This window comes from Grammomys surdaster, unplaced genomic scaffold (assembly GCF_004785775.1).
Source record: "Grammomys surdaster isolate TR1022 unplaced genomic scaffold, NIH_TR_1.0 166, whole genome shotgun sequence".
In the NCBI taxonomy this organism is placed as follows: Eukaryota; Metazoa; Chordata; class Mammalia; order Rodentia; family Muridae; genus Grammomys; species Grammomys surdaster.
This window is the reverse complement of record NW_021604614.1, coordinates 9,325,407-9,339,617: the sequence shown is the minus strand read 5'-3', so window position 1 is coordinate 9,339,617 and position 14,211 is coordinate 9,325,407. Positions and strand designations below refer to the sequence as shown.

The following is a 14,211-nucleotide window of genomic DNA, read 5'->3' as shown; positions in this document are numbered from 1 at the left end:
GAGAGAGAGAGAGAGAGAGAGAGGCAGAGAGGCAGAGAGGCAGAGAGACAGAGAGACAGAGAGGCAGAGAGGCAGAGAGGCAGAGAGGCAGAGAGACAGAGAGACAGAGGCCCAAGTTCCGATGCTAATGTTCATGGTATTTGCATCTTACCATCTTTTAAAAATGGAAACTAAGGGCTAGCAAGATGGCTCAGTGTATAAAGGGATATACCATCAAGTCGGATAACCTATGTTCGATCATCAAAATCTACATATTGGAAGGATAAAACTGACTCCCAAAAGTTATTCCTTAACCTCCACACACATATTGTGGCACCCTCACACACAGAAATATAGAGACACACAGACATGCAGATATATACACCCACATAAGAAGGGAGGAAGGGAAGGAGAGGGTAAAAAGACAAGAAAAAAAAGAAATCTAATCCAGTCTCTAAGCAAAAAAGGTTTAGCTTCAGGCAGAGCCTAAGTTTAGCTTCAAGTCGAGCTGGATCCAGGGGCTGAGGTGGGTACATCAAGACTGTTTCTTTCTCCAGTCTCAGAAATTTTTTGTAAGGCAGCCCAGACCCACAGCAGCCTCGACCCACAGTTTCCAGCTAGCTTGACAGTGTTTAGAAAGGTGTTCTTTTCTGTCTCTGTGCTACCAATTCTTCGAAGAACTCAGACAAGCTAAATTGGAGTAGTGGCCCTTAGCCCTGTCTCATGGGTTCAAGTGCAAGTCAACTCCAATAAGACAAGTCTTTGGGGCCAAATGGGGATTGGCTGTGCTTAGACAAGAAGGGGTTATTACAAAGCCAAAGATAGCAGAACCCTTACTCTGAACTGGAAGGTTATTCAGGAAGTGGGGAATCTGTAATCGTCCCCAAGTCAGAGCACATCCAGGCTGTGTGAATTCCAGACATTAGTATCCCTTTGCACGTTGCCTCCAAGACATACATGCTACCGTCTGCAGTGTGTGGACCAATCAGAGCTGTCCCCTCTAACTGGCGACTTCCCTGCAGGGCTTCCTGTCCCTGCTGGCTTCAGCCCTACATAGCTCAAGTATGGGCTGTCATTTACAGCAACGAAATGAATTCATTTCCTCTCTTTCTCGACTTTTTTTTTTCTTTTCCTAACCATAAGAATAATTCCAACCTTGAAAAGGAAACTCCAAGGTAGAACTAACTCATCAAAAAGGAAGCTACACTTAGCAGTTTTGTGAATTGGGGGACAGTAAGCCCATGCATTAAACTCTCAGTCAGGGGTTCTGGGTTGGAGTGGAGGTGGGTGTGCAGACCCAGTGCAGGTTTGGGGGTTAAGTGAGGGCTTACACAGTCTCTTTCTCTCTGGTTTCTCATGGGAAAAGCTCTTACGACAAGAGGATTCCAGAGGGCCTCACATCCACTCTCGATAATCACATTGTAAATGCCAGATGTCCACTTAGCCAATGGGGGAAGGAGTTCCCCTCATCCCGTCCCCTGTCCACCAAGCTCTGAGAACACAGGAAGCCCTTTCTTGAGACATTGTGTGTTAAGGCTGTCCTTAAAACTAAGTAGCGTGAACTGGAAGGGAACACCAGTGAACCAAACCTTACATGAACCATCAGAGTGGACCCTGCTTCTCCACTGCTGATGAGAGTGTGGCGTCATCAGCTAGAAGATTTTTCCATCATGCCCTCAGGAAGGCAGACTTTCCTTGTGTCTCAGAGGAGGAAGCAGGATGGATTTAGTTCCAAGCTACCACACTCATCTGGTCCTATCCGGTCCCCATCCAGTCACACTTGAAAGTATGGTGCCTAGACCCCACGTAAAAAGGATAAGGATACTTGCTGTTTCCCCACCATGCACACACCTCCTACACTAAGTGGTGTGGTGTCGGAGGAATATAATACTGACCTCGGAGGCAAGCTGGAAGAGGGAGAGCAGAACATTGTAGAAACCCACAACCCCTTATCAATCTTGTATAACTGATTTGGTTTTGTTTTGTTTTTAAATGTCTCCTTTGGTAGAGATGTATATACATGTATGGGGAGGCATGACCATATAAGTATGTGGTGACCAAAGAACAGCCTTGGCTGTCATTCTTCAAGCGCCGTCTAATTTGGTTTTTGAGACAGGTTCTCTCATTGCCATTAAACTTGCTGAATACACCGGATTTCCAAGGCTCACTGCTATTCTTGGCTTCGGGTGGTTGTGGTTGTTGTTGTTGTTGCTGCTGCTGTTGTTGTTTGGGTTTGTTTGTTTTGTTTGTTTTGGTGTTTCAAGACAGGGTTTCTCTGTGTAGCCCTGGCTTTCCTGAAACTTGCCTTGTAAACCAGGCTGGCTTCAAATGTAGAGACCCACCTGCCTCCGTCTCCAAGTGCTGGGATTAATGGCGCGCACCACCACTGCCTAGCTAAATGTAGATTATGAAGGTAGAACTCAGAGTCTCATGCATGTGTGGTGAGCATGGTCCAACTAAGCCATCTCTCCTACCTGATATCTTCTTCCTAAGCACCTCTGGGGCTGCCTTTTTGAAGTCCCTCCGCACCCGCCTCCAGCACCATCATTAATTTACGACAGTAAGAGTTCTGATATAATCTTAGTAATCTGAGTATCTTAGTAATACCCAGTGGTGCCCAGTTTTCTACATGTCTTCTCCAAGGACAGGGCATCACTCACTGTAAGAATGAAGATTTAGGGGATTTTCAGATATCTTCTCCTTCGAACAGTAGATGACAATGACCCAGGCTTATGAGGAAGAGCTTCTCCTGACTATGGAAGCAGGTAGCCCTGGGGCCCTTGAATGACCCTGTGCAGGAATATCCAGTGCTCCCGTAATGCTAAGTTGCAATGGGGCCATTGTCCCTCTCCCTAAACAAGGCTTTGCCTCCAGCTTCCCAGTGGGATTTTGTGAATGCAGAACTGCCTGGGAAGAGCTTGCAGTCTGGGATGGTGGCTTCTGCACTGGCCTCTGTGAACCAAGAGCACAGAATAGAGCGGAAACTCCAGCCAAGTGTGGTGGTTCATAGCTGAGCCCCCAGGTGTAACCCGGGATGGCCTGTCTTACGGTTTTATTGCTGTGAACAGACACCATGACCAAGGCAACTCTCATAAGGAGAAACACTTAACTGGGGCTGCCTTACAGGCTCAGTCCATTAATATCTCCTGCATTGTGCAAGAGAAGCTAAGAGTTCTACCTCTTCATCTGAAGACAGCCAGGAGACAACAGACGCCTGTGTAATTAGGAGTGTCTCATTGCCCATGCCAACAGTGACACACTTCCTCCAAGGCCACACCTACTCTAACAAGGCCACACCTCCTAATGGTGCCACTCCCTGGACCAAGCATATTCACACCACCGAAGCCTCTGTTTGAAAGTCTGAAGGCAGTGTTGATCGAGTCTTGGGGAGAGGTGGGTGGTGCCCCATGTGGTTCACTGTCCTAGGTCATAAAACTACTGTGTGCCAGCAAAATAGTATCTGTTGTTGACATCAAACTGCTGCTAATCCATTACAGATCTAGAGGTTGGAAGTTCAAGGCCAGGACACCAGCAGACTTGGTGACTGGTGAGGGCTGCTTCCTTATTTACAGATTGTAGCTTCTGGCTATGTCCTCACTTGGCAAGAGCATGGTGGCTCTCTGGGGTCTCTACCCTAATGACACTATTCCCATTCATAGAGCTTCTCAAACAGGCCCCGATTCCCTTCTAAAAGACCCATCCCCTAATACCATTGCTTGTGGATGGGGTTTTGCCCTGGAAATTTAGGGGAGATACACAGAGTCACACCAACCTTGCCCTGGCGAGGACTCAATCTGGAATCTGAAGCTGTACCCAGAGTCACGCCATGCTGACGCTGATGAGGTCTGCATGTTAATGGGGGTAACTTGTTGGGAAGAATTAATAAAGTAGTCAGTCTATTGGAATAAGGGCAGTAGATACATTTAAAACGGTATCAGAGGACAGAGATGAGGAAGCAAACCCCACTCTCTGCGAGCCTGCCAGGTACATCTGGGCTGAGAAGAGGGAGAAGCTGCAAGCCGGGCCAGCACAGAGAGAAGGCACTCTGTAGAAGCAAACTGCCAGAGAGAAAGAAAATCAGAGGCACAATGCTGGCACATTGTCCTGTCACGACTCAGAGATGCAACACAAGGCAAAAGGCAGGCAGGAGTGCGCAACGCAGATCACAGTGATCTGTGAATTCATGAATAAAGGCCAAAGCGTTTGAGCCTGCCAGAGACTAGTCTTGAGTCCAAGTAGGTGTCCCACTACCTACATGCTTTTAATACCCACACCACATTTAAAAGTAGGTAAAAGACATCATAGCCAACGCACCCCTGGTTTGCATGCGGAGGACATTCTGGTGTTAGGCAAACCAAGCTGAGAGGGCCGGGTAAAATGTGTAAAGCAACCGTGAGAGGTCACTGCGTCCTGCTATACAACCCCAGCGTGACAAGAATGGTGGCTGGGAGGGTCAAGAGGGAGGTGGAATGACGTTCCTGCCCATCCCGGGGGCTGCCCGCCGTCAGCCATCTCCAAGAGGTTTGACTGAGAAGTTTCACGGCTGTGCTGTAGAAAGCAGAGTAAGCAGAGACTTGAGGATCCTTCAGGGGCAAATTAGTAGGTCAGCCTCATCCAGTATTGATACACCAGCTGTACAGGAGCCCTCCTCCTCCTGCCCTGGCTCTTCCGTGACCGGCCATCATGTCTCCCAAGAAAGCTGCAGGTGCCGGTGAGAAGCTGCTTAGGGAGCCATTAGGAACTGACAGATGGGCCCTTTTGCCTTCTATGGTGTTTATTATGAATACAGGCTTGCACCAGTGGCTGTTGACCAGAGAGCAAAGTAGTTTCCATCAAGGTAGCAGAGGTAGCAGTGGTTTGTGCATGCGAGCGTGCGAGCATGTGTGCATGCTTGCATGCGTGCGATGTTTACGCACATGCATGCATGTCTCCTCCCTATCTCATTTTCTCTACCATAGTGGAAAAGCACAGAATCCAGGACATTTCATTCCAAGTCATCACTGACTCAAAGACCAGCCATCCAATCGCCATTAGCTTTGTCATTGTGACAAAACACCCGGCAAGAACAATTGAAGATAAAGAGGGTTTGTTTGGCTCCCTGTTTGAGGGTACAGTCAGTCATGGGGGATGGGAAAGCATGCTAGAAGGAGAGTGAAGCAGCTGGTCCCATGGCACCCACACTCAGGAAGCAGAGAGATGGATGCCATTGCTCAGTGCTGGGGTGTGCCATACGACAGATGTGGAAAGATCCTCTGAACACCTGGCTGCCTCAACCTGTATGCTTACTATGTGGCAAGCTGTGAGAGGCTGGTGCATGGCACTCGGCAAAGCTCGTGAAAATCCATTCTTTGGATGTTGGGTTACACAGGGCAGTGGTTCCTCTGGCTGGCTCGCTCGCTGGGCCAGGCTGGAGGGACCGGATGCCCTTGTGTTCTCTCAACCTCACAACTGAACATCTTCTTCTAGCCACTCCAGATGGGGACTCAGGCAGCATCCCTCAGAGGCGTGCTCTGCCTCTGCGCATCTGTATCCACTCAAGTATCCTGGTCTAACCAGCCAGGTGTCATCTAAGTATGCTACTTACTATAACCCCAGTTTAAAGGCGGTACTGGTAGGTCTTCCTATGCTTCTGTGGATGGCCCCATACATATGTGCATATGGATATGATTAATTGGACTTAGTGGGTCATTTTTTAAAGAGAGAGAGGTAGAGAGAGAGAAAAAAAAACACCATGAAGTAGGGAAAGGGACTTGTCAGGAGATAAGAGGAGAGTTGGAAGGGAGAAACAGGAAAGGATATGGTCAGGTATGAAATTCTTAAGAATAAATTCAAAAGGCTGTTTTTAAAATATTTATTGTTTTAATTTTTTATTTCAATCAATTAATTGTTTAATTTAATTTACACCCAGACTGCAGTTTTCCCTCTCTACTCTCTTCCCAGTCCTCCCTCCTCCCCTCCCCGTCCTCACCTCCTTCATTCCTCTTCAGGAAAGGGGAGGACTCCCGTGGATATCAACCAGCTTTGGCATATCAAATTGCAGTTAGACTAGATGCATCGTCTCCTATGGAGGCCAGAAGAGGAAGCCCAGTAGGAGGAAAGGGTCCCAAAGTCAGGCAACAGTCAGAGACAACCCCCTGCTCCCTCTGTTAGGAATCCTACATGAAGACCAAGCTACAACATATGTGCAGAGGGCCTAGGCCAGACCCATGCAGGCTCCCTGGTTGGAGGTTCTGTCTCTGTGATCCCCAATGGGCTCAGGTTGTCTGATTCTGTGGGTTTTCTTGTGGTGTCATTGACCCCTCTCACTCCTTCAAATCCTACCTCTCCTTTTTCTGAAGGATTCCCCAAACTCTCTGCCTGATGTTTGGCTGTGGGTCTCTGCATCTATAAAGGAAGAAAGTCAGGGATAATTCAGGAGCACAAGCAGACAGACCCACAGACTTATATCCTATCAGGTAAGTTAATGACTGTCTGAAAACGTATCCATTTCAGGAGACATGGAAGAGACACCATTCACAGAGAGAGATGAGATGCAAGAATGTAGCAAGAATGTAAGAACAATGCTCTGTGGGATTTTTTTTTTATGAGTTTAAGCCAATTGTGTGAACGTTCTCTTAGTTTTAATTTAATTTTAATTTGCAGTGTTCTCGTTCTGCGAGATGATTTGATTCTGAAGGAATGATAATGGGCAAATAATTGCATTGCTTAGTAAATCTTCCCAGCATGCCCTTTAATCTGTAATTTGGCCACATTCCACTGGATGGACATAGGAGGGACGGGATACCAAGTAAGGCTCAGAAGTCTGCCTCTGAGACACAAGATGGAAGTAAGCGTGGCAGCGGCAGGATCAAAGGTCGGAGGTCAGAGGCTGGGATGGGGATTATGCAAATGAGAATTTTCAGCACGGGTTATTAGATTGTGATCCCATGTTGAGGGAGAGTGGATATGGGAATCTGAGAACATATTTGTATATAAACTATCCTCTAATGCGGGCCAAGTCCAGTGGTCCCATGGTGTGACCGGTTAATGGCCAGCAAGGGACACTTTGAAGAAACATCTCCATTTGTCATCTCTTCCGATGGCTGAGTGTAAGTTCAGGTACCAGTGTGATTGATGCCACCAGACAGGAGTCGGAAGGAATGGTATTTAATTTGCCACTGTATAGTGTAGCCTTCATGTACATATATCGACAGATATGACCTCCAGAAGATAGACGATAGCATGTGGATACCAAGAGTGAGTGGTTGAGTTTTGAGCGTCTCCTACCTTTACTGCATGTGGTTTTAGGGATAGAACCCAGTGGGTGTCACACATGAAGCAAAGCCACTACGGTTAACCTTTAGTCCAAGCCCTTTTTGTATCCTTTGCGATTTATATTATATATTTATTGTATACACATGAGTGCAGTACCCACAGAGGCCAGAAGAGGGCGAAAGATCCCTTGGATCTGGAGTTACCGGCAGGTAGTTGTGAGCTGCCTGGTGTGGATACAGGGAATACTGAGTCCTCTGCAAGATTAGTAAGTGCTCTTAATCACGAAGCCAACTCTTCACCTCTTTTGTAATTTTGTGTGTGTGTGAGGGAGAGAGAGAGAGAGGGAGAGGGAGAGAGAGAGAGAGAGAGAGATTGGATCTCTCCAAGTTGTCCAGGCTGGCTTTGAACTCCTTCCGTAGCCCAGGAAGCTTCTGATCCTCCTGCCTCAAGCTTCCCAGGTACCTGAGATTACATGCTATGCCCTGAGGCACAGCTCCTTTGTAAAACTCATTCAGTCCTAAACGTATATGGTTTAGAGCTGGATAAAGATTTGGTCGAACGACTAGCTTGCAAAATGTTAAACCTCCAACCTCCAGCAGGTACCTGTTTCATGCTGTTTAGCCTGACTTGTAAGGAAGGCAGAGTGGAAATCTGAGAAGTAAGCCTGTTGACGCCCGTGCAATGGTGCATGTTAATGAGCATCTCATACTGGAGTCTGCAGAGGAGATGGGTGGGGGGAACCCACAGCTAAGGACCAGAAGCAATGGAGCTTAACAGTGCCAGGAGCCCCGCTGCTCGCTAGCTCAGCCTTGCCTCAGAGATGGAAAGACCTGCTGATAAAGAACTCACCGTTAACTCAAGATAGAAGCAAATGCGGGAAAGCCACAGGCAATGGCCCAAAGGACCAACAGTGGAGAAGCTTATCAAGGCACAGAAAGATGCTTAGTAGGAAATGCCTCTGGCTGCACCTGTTTTCACCTGATAGGCGGGGAGCACGTGTTCAGACAGGCTGGCTGGCAAGGCCTGTGTCATTGATTCCATGGGCAGGAAAAAGAGCCTGGGTTCAGTGGCTTTCTGCACATATATGTGCATGCCTGTACGCACAAACATGTATGTAGATGCGCACGCGGGTGCACATACGATACATATAATTCGTGCATGCATGTGCATGCACACATACCAGGGTGCACACATATGACACACATGGCTCATATCTAGACACATGCCTACATAAAGCACATGTGACCGTCTATGCACACACACATGCACTGGCTTCTTTGAGGAAATGCAAACATGACCAGGGACATTTCACGTCTTGGGACAAGGCTCAGACTCCTCCTTTTCTCCATGTTGTGTCCAGATACAATCTACCCCATCAGGCAATTTAAGGAAGATCAAAGAATCTGGCAGAGTAGGTGAGGGAGTAGGTCCTGACTTGGGAAAGGGCCCCATCTCTACCCAGAACACTCACCACCAGCTCAGAGCATGACAGGTTGTGTAGAGCAGCTGTGTTCATGGGGCTCCCAGTGAGAGACGGAAAGTGGAGAAGCAGCCCCCACTGCTAAGAGCAAACCATGACCATATATGTGCGTGTTCAGTGAATTCATATCCCAAAAAGCCAGGGATGTCTGTAATTACAGGTGTCTGTAATCCCAGCACTTGAGTAGCTGAGGTAGGAGGATAGCTGAATGTCCCAGACTGGTTTGGATCATAGGCTGAGACACTGTCTTGAAAAGAAGGAAAGGGGAGGAAAGGGAAGGAACAAGAAAAAAAAAGAGGGAGGAAAAGGGGGAAGAAAACATTGTCTGTAGCAAGCTGTAGTCACAAAAGTCTGCATTTTAGAATCTTACATATTGCTTCTTGCCAGAGAGTGTGAGCACGCTAGTGGCCAGACATACTAATTTATAAGATCTATGAATACGTTCTTCTTATTGGTACTGTCACATACTCATTTCAATGTGCGTTCACATAACATTTTTTTATTACTCTAGAGGTAACTCTATACGGGGCTCCTTTGTGAAATGACTTTTCTATAGCAAGCAGAGCGATCGTTAAGCTAAAGGAAAGTATCAAATAAATGCAGTCACAGCCTATGGGATGCACCAACAAATTGAGGCGGGAACCTGAGCACCTTTGCTTACAGAAAGCCTGGAGGAGGCTCTGTGTGTGTGTGTGTGTGTGTGTGTGTGTGTGTGTGTGTGTGTGTGTGTGTGTAGGGGAGAGACAGACAAGCAGACAGGCAGGCAGGCAGGCAGGCAGGCAAGCAGGCACTGGTCCCTGACATCCTGTTTGACCAGCATGAATTTACTGAGCTCAAAAAGCTGTGGGGACACTAGCACCAATTCACGGGCACATGTACCAGGTCCTTCATAGTGCTCTGAACTATTGAAACCTCGCAGCCAGCTCTCCCCCCACACCCCATCCCAGCCTGTCCGCTTCACAGGATCTCTTCCAGGTTAGTGACCGGCTGCAGGTATGAACTCGAGTGTCTTCTGGCAGTGAGGGCAGTGTGTGCCACTGCAAAGGACTCCCCTTCTCTCCTTAGCGATAGCTGCCACCAGGCATTGGGGGCAGCTCTGATACTATAAGACCCTCAGACTCTAAACTGCTGCTTCTGCTGTGTCATGGCTGTTGCCTTACATCTTCTAAGAGCCAGGCTGGATGATCAGCAACGGTGGTGGCTTGCTTCTCTCCTCACGTGCTGGCAACTGTGCCGGTTCTCTGGGGCAGCCATGCCCTAGTGCCACATGTGAGCGGAGGACACCATATGAATGTCTTCTCTTCTGCTACAGAGGGAAGTAAAACAAAGGTATCAACTGATGTCTCCATTGGGGGGTATATGTAGCAGAAGCTGTGATGGTTAATATTGTGAACTTGGCAGGACTGCTCACTTAGGAGGCAGACCTCTGGGCATGCCTGTAAGGTTACTTCTAGACTAGATTAACTGATATAAGGAGACCCACTCTGGATCTGGGTGATACTAGCCCATGTTCTGTGTAAGAAGGAGAGAGAGTGGGCTGAGCTTCTGTGTTTCACACTCTTTGCTTACTGACTGCCTTAGGGTTTTACTGCTGTGAAGAGACACCGTGACCAAAGCAACTCTTATGAGGACAACATTTAATTGGTCTGGCTTACAAGTTCAGAGGTTCAGTCCATCATCATCAAGGTGGGAACAGGGCAACATCCAGGCAAGGATGGTGCAGGCAGAGCTGAGAGTTCTCTATCTTTACCTGAAGGCTGCTGGTGGAAGACTCGCTTCCAGGCAGCTAGGACTAGGGCATTAAAGCCCACACCCACAGCGACACACCTACTCTAATAAGGCCACACCTCCAAATAGTGTCAGTCCAGGCATATACAAACCATCACACTGACTATGGATGTAGTGTGACCAGCTGCCTCAGGCTCCAGCCACGTTGGACTGTATCCTCAAACTGTAAGCCAAGCACACCCTTCCTTTAAGTGGATTTCGTTGGGTAGTTAGTTCCAGCAATGAGAAAGTAACAAATCTAGAAGTCATCCTGGCCTTTCTTCCTGGCGAGTGACAGCCACGTTTACCTGGACACACATGTGGATTCTCCTGCTGTGACCTTTACAGTGACCCCTCTGCTTCCTGAAGATGCTAGTTATTTGGATCAGGCCCACCATCATGACCTCATTTTAACTTAGTTATGTCCACAATAACCCTTTACCCCTCTTGCATGGGTTTGTCATGATCATGTGCTTATACACGGGTTTTGTATATGTATGGACGTATGTATGTGGCTATCTGGACATGTGTGTGCACATGCATGTGAAAGCCAGAGGTTGCTAGCAGCTTGATCCATCCCACATCTTATTCGCTGAGGTAAGGGTCTCTCAATCAAACCCAGAGCTTGCCCAATAATGGCGAGTCTTGCTAGCCAGCTTGCTCTGGAGATCCCCGCCCCCACCCCGGTTTCAGCCTTCCATGGCTGGGGTTGTAAGAGGTGGCTACACCCACCTAGTATTTACAAAGGTTTCTTGGGATCCAAATTCCAGTCCTCAAGCTTGTGTGGCAAGAGTGTTAACAGCTTAATCATCATGTCAGACCACCACCACCACCACCACAGGACCCTTTATGAATGAGACTATACCTTGTGGATCCAGGGCTAGGACTCCAACATATCCAAAAATCTAAGTACCCAGGGTCCAAGACTGAGCGGTACCAGAAAACTCCCTTATGCTTCACAAGAGGCTCATGTATCCCAACAGAACCCAGCAGCTTCAGGAGAAAGCATTACACAGGGAGGTTACAAATGACCAGAGAGAGATACCTCGGGGGGGTGGAAATTAGCCTTTCGGTGTTCAAAATGTGTACTGAGCATTGATTTTTTTTCTCTAAGAGCACTTAATCACCCCTTATTACGTATTGGGAAAAGACGGGTAAAGCTATTGTTTTTAACCAGCTAGAACTGAGCGAGATCGCTGGCTGGGAACGTGCAGGATGGAGGTGTGGGCTCTACATGGGTACCTGCGGTGAGGCTGGGAGTGCCACCAAGGGGGAAGACCCACAGCTGGATCATATCCCAAGGCACCCCAGCACCCAGCCTGTGCTGAGAAACACTGAACTCAACACAGACATCATAAATAACAAATGATATCTTAGAATCCCAGTGGCCAGCAAAAGCAGTCCCATAAATTGGGGCATATGTGACCAGGACACACGCTATGCCCAGGACAGAGAAACCCAGTCAGGTGATTGGCGCTGGGGTCTCCATCCCAGTCCGCTATGGCTCCAGTCCATACACCCATGCAGGAAAAGCCAGCCTCTGGCCATTTCATCTTCACTTCTTACCTCAATGCTGGGTATCCCCAAGGATGAGTGACTTTGTTTTTCCATCTCCAGTGCTGATTCCACTTGCAAATTTCCAGTTCTTGAATCGAGGCTACTACTTCCTCTGCTCAGTCCATGGAATAGATCAAAACACCCATTGTTCTCACCAAAGACAGTGATCTGTGTCCAGCAGAAAGCCTTACCGCTCTTGGCCTTCCCCACCTCAGTGGCTAGCTCTCCCGCTCTCTCAGATATGGAAGTACCCACCACAAAGACCACCGGGGTTCTTCAAGTTCGCGTGAAATGATCATAGATTCGCTAAAATCTGGAAGCTCAAGCAAAGTCCAAAGGCAACCAAAACCATTTTCCAGCCAAGCCAGACAGCATGAAGCCTTTGTTCGCAGCAGCAGCAGAGAGAGAGAGAGGGTGCCAGGCCTTGAACACCCAAGAGTGTCAGTGTCTCTGTTAGGAAGGATGGGGCTGCCCCATGCTACTGTGCCTTTAAATATTGTCCATCAAATGCATCCTCATCTCTTTGAACTTGTAAATGTCCTTAACACAGCGACTTAATATAAAACTAAAAGTACATTTATATATGTGTGTGAGCGTGAGTGTGTGTGTGCGTGTGTACATGCATGTGAGTGTGTGTATCTGTTGGGTTCCCTGGAGCTGTAGTTTCACAGTTATGAGCTACCATATGGGTACCGGGAAATGAACTCGGGTCTTCTCCAAGAGAAGCTCTTAACCACCCAGCCGTGAGTTCTATTGTTTTTCCTTGATTTCCTGTATGTCTGGCTCATCCCCTGTTTCCAAATTCTTCTCTCATTGGTCACATTTCAGGACATACTCATTTAGATCACAGACAGATGTCATTAGGAATCTCACTGTCTGCTGTTTGACTCCCTGTATGCTGAAATCTTGCCTCCTTGAGGGAGAAACCTAAGAAACTTACCTGGCTTGGAAAGCTGGAAACAGAAGATCACATAGCTGGTCCCCAAGTTTATAAAGCGCTAACATCCAGCGAAGAGGAGACTCTCAAGTAGAGCTTGCCTGCAAGGTGTGCTGGCATGTAGCTGTCACGAATCATCACCCACAGTGTGTGGGGGGGAGTGATTGCAACTGCCTTTGAGTCACAGATGCTCCTGTCAGTCACCCCATACACTCACTAGCCAGGATTCTTTTCTTTGTAGGGTACCCTACCTGGGGTCAACAGACATTTCTTCATATTTCTATGGAGTATCTGAAGTATCTTAGGCTGAGGGTATCTTAGGCTCTCCATGCACCGGATGTCTGTCTCTCTGTTGAAGTCCGGACCTTAGTCCCTGTATCCCATCACTTCCTCCCTGGCTGGCTGGAGCACCTCCCCTGTGGTTTCCCAAGCATGGATGTAGAGGGTAAATGTTTTGAAGACTCTAATGTATGGGGACACTGCATCTGTAAGTGGGTGGGCACAGAGCTTGAGTCGGAAGTCATTTCTGCTTAGACTATTCCAGTTGCGTCCGTGATGCTAACAAGGACTCTGATTCCACTCTGATGCTTGACTCTTGTCCTAGTTTCTCTTCTGTATCTGTGATGAAACACCTGACTAAAAGCAACTTTTAGAGGGGGAAAAAAAGGTGTATGTGACTTACAATCCCAAATCACAGTCATGTGACTTACAATCCCAACTCACTGGCCACCCATGAAGGAACTCAAGGCAGGAACTTGATAGCAGCCTGGCTTGCCATTCAACATATGACCAAGGTGCTCACTTCACAGATTAAAAAAGCATGACAGGAATCCTGAAAGATGCTGGCTATGGGCTGTCAGGCTCACTCTCAGCCAGCTTTCTTTTGTAATTCAGGACCCCTGTGTAGGGAATGGTGCTTCCCACAGTGGGCTGAGCTCTCCCACAACAACTAATAAGCACATGACAGATATGTGTGTCCCTCACAGACATGTCCACAGGTCAGTCTGATCCTTCCAGTTCTCGACTGAGACTTCTGGATGACCCCAGGCTGCATTGAGTTGACAGTCAAAGCTAACCAGGACAGTGCTTTTTGCTGAGGCTCCCCTCTGTGCACCTCGTGTTTAAATATGCACTGGTCATATGGCTTGTTATTGTCCACGGTACATATAATCTTCCAGTTGCTTCTAGTCTGAAAGTGCCTGCTCTTTTAGAAGTTCCTTACCTGAATTCATAAACA

At 47.8% G+C, this 14,211-nt stretch overlaps 1 protein-coding gene across 1 annotated transcript in view; it reads left to right on the top strand.

The window, feature by feature from the left end:
- Positions 1 to 14,211, top strand: part of Tmem132c (transmembrane protein 132C) — a 197,912-nt gene that overhangs the window by 84,590 nt on the left and 99,111 nt on the right. The gene's annotated exons all lie outside the window — the stretch shown is intronic.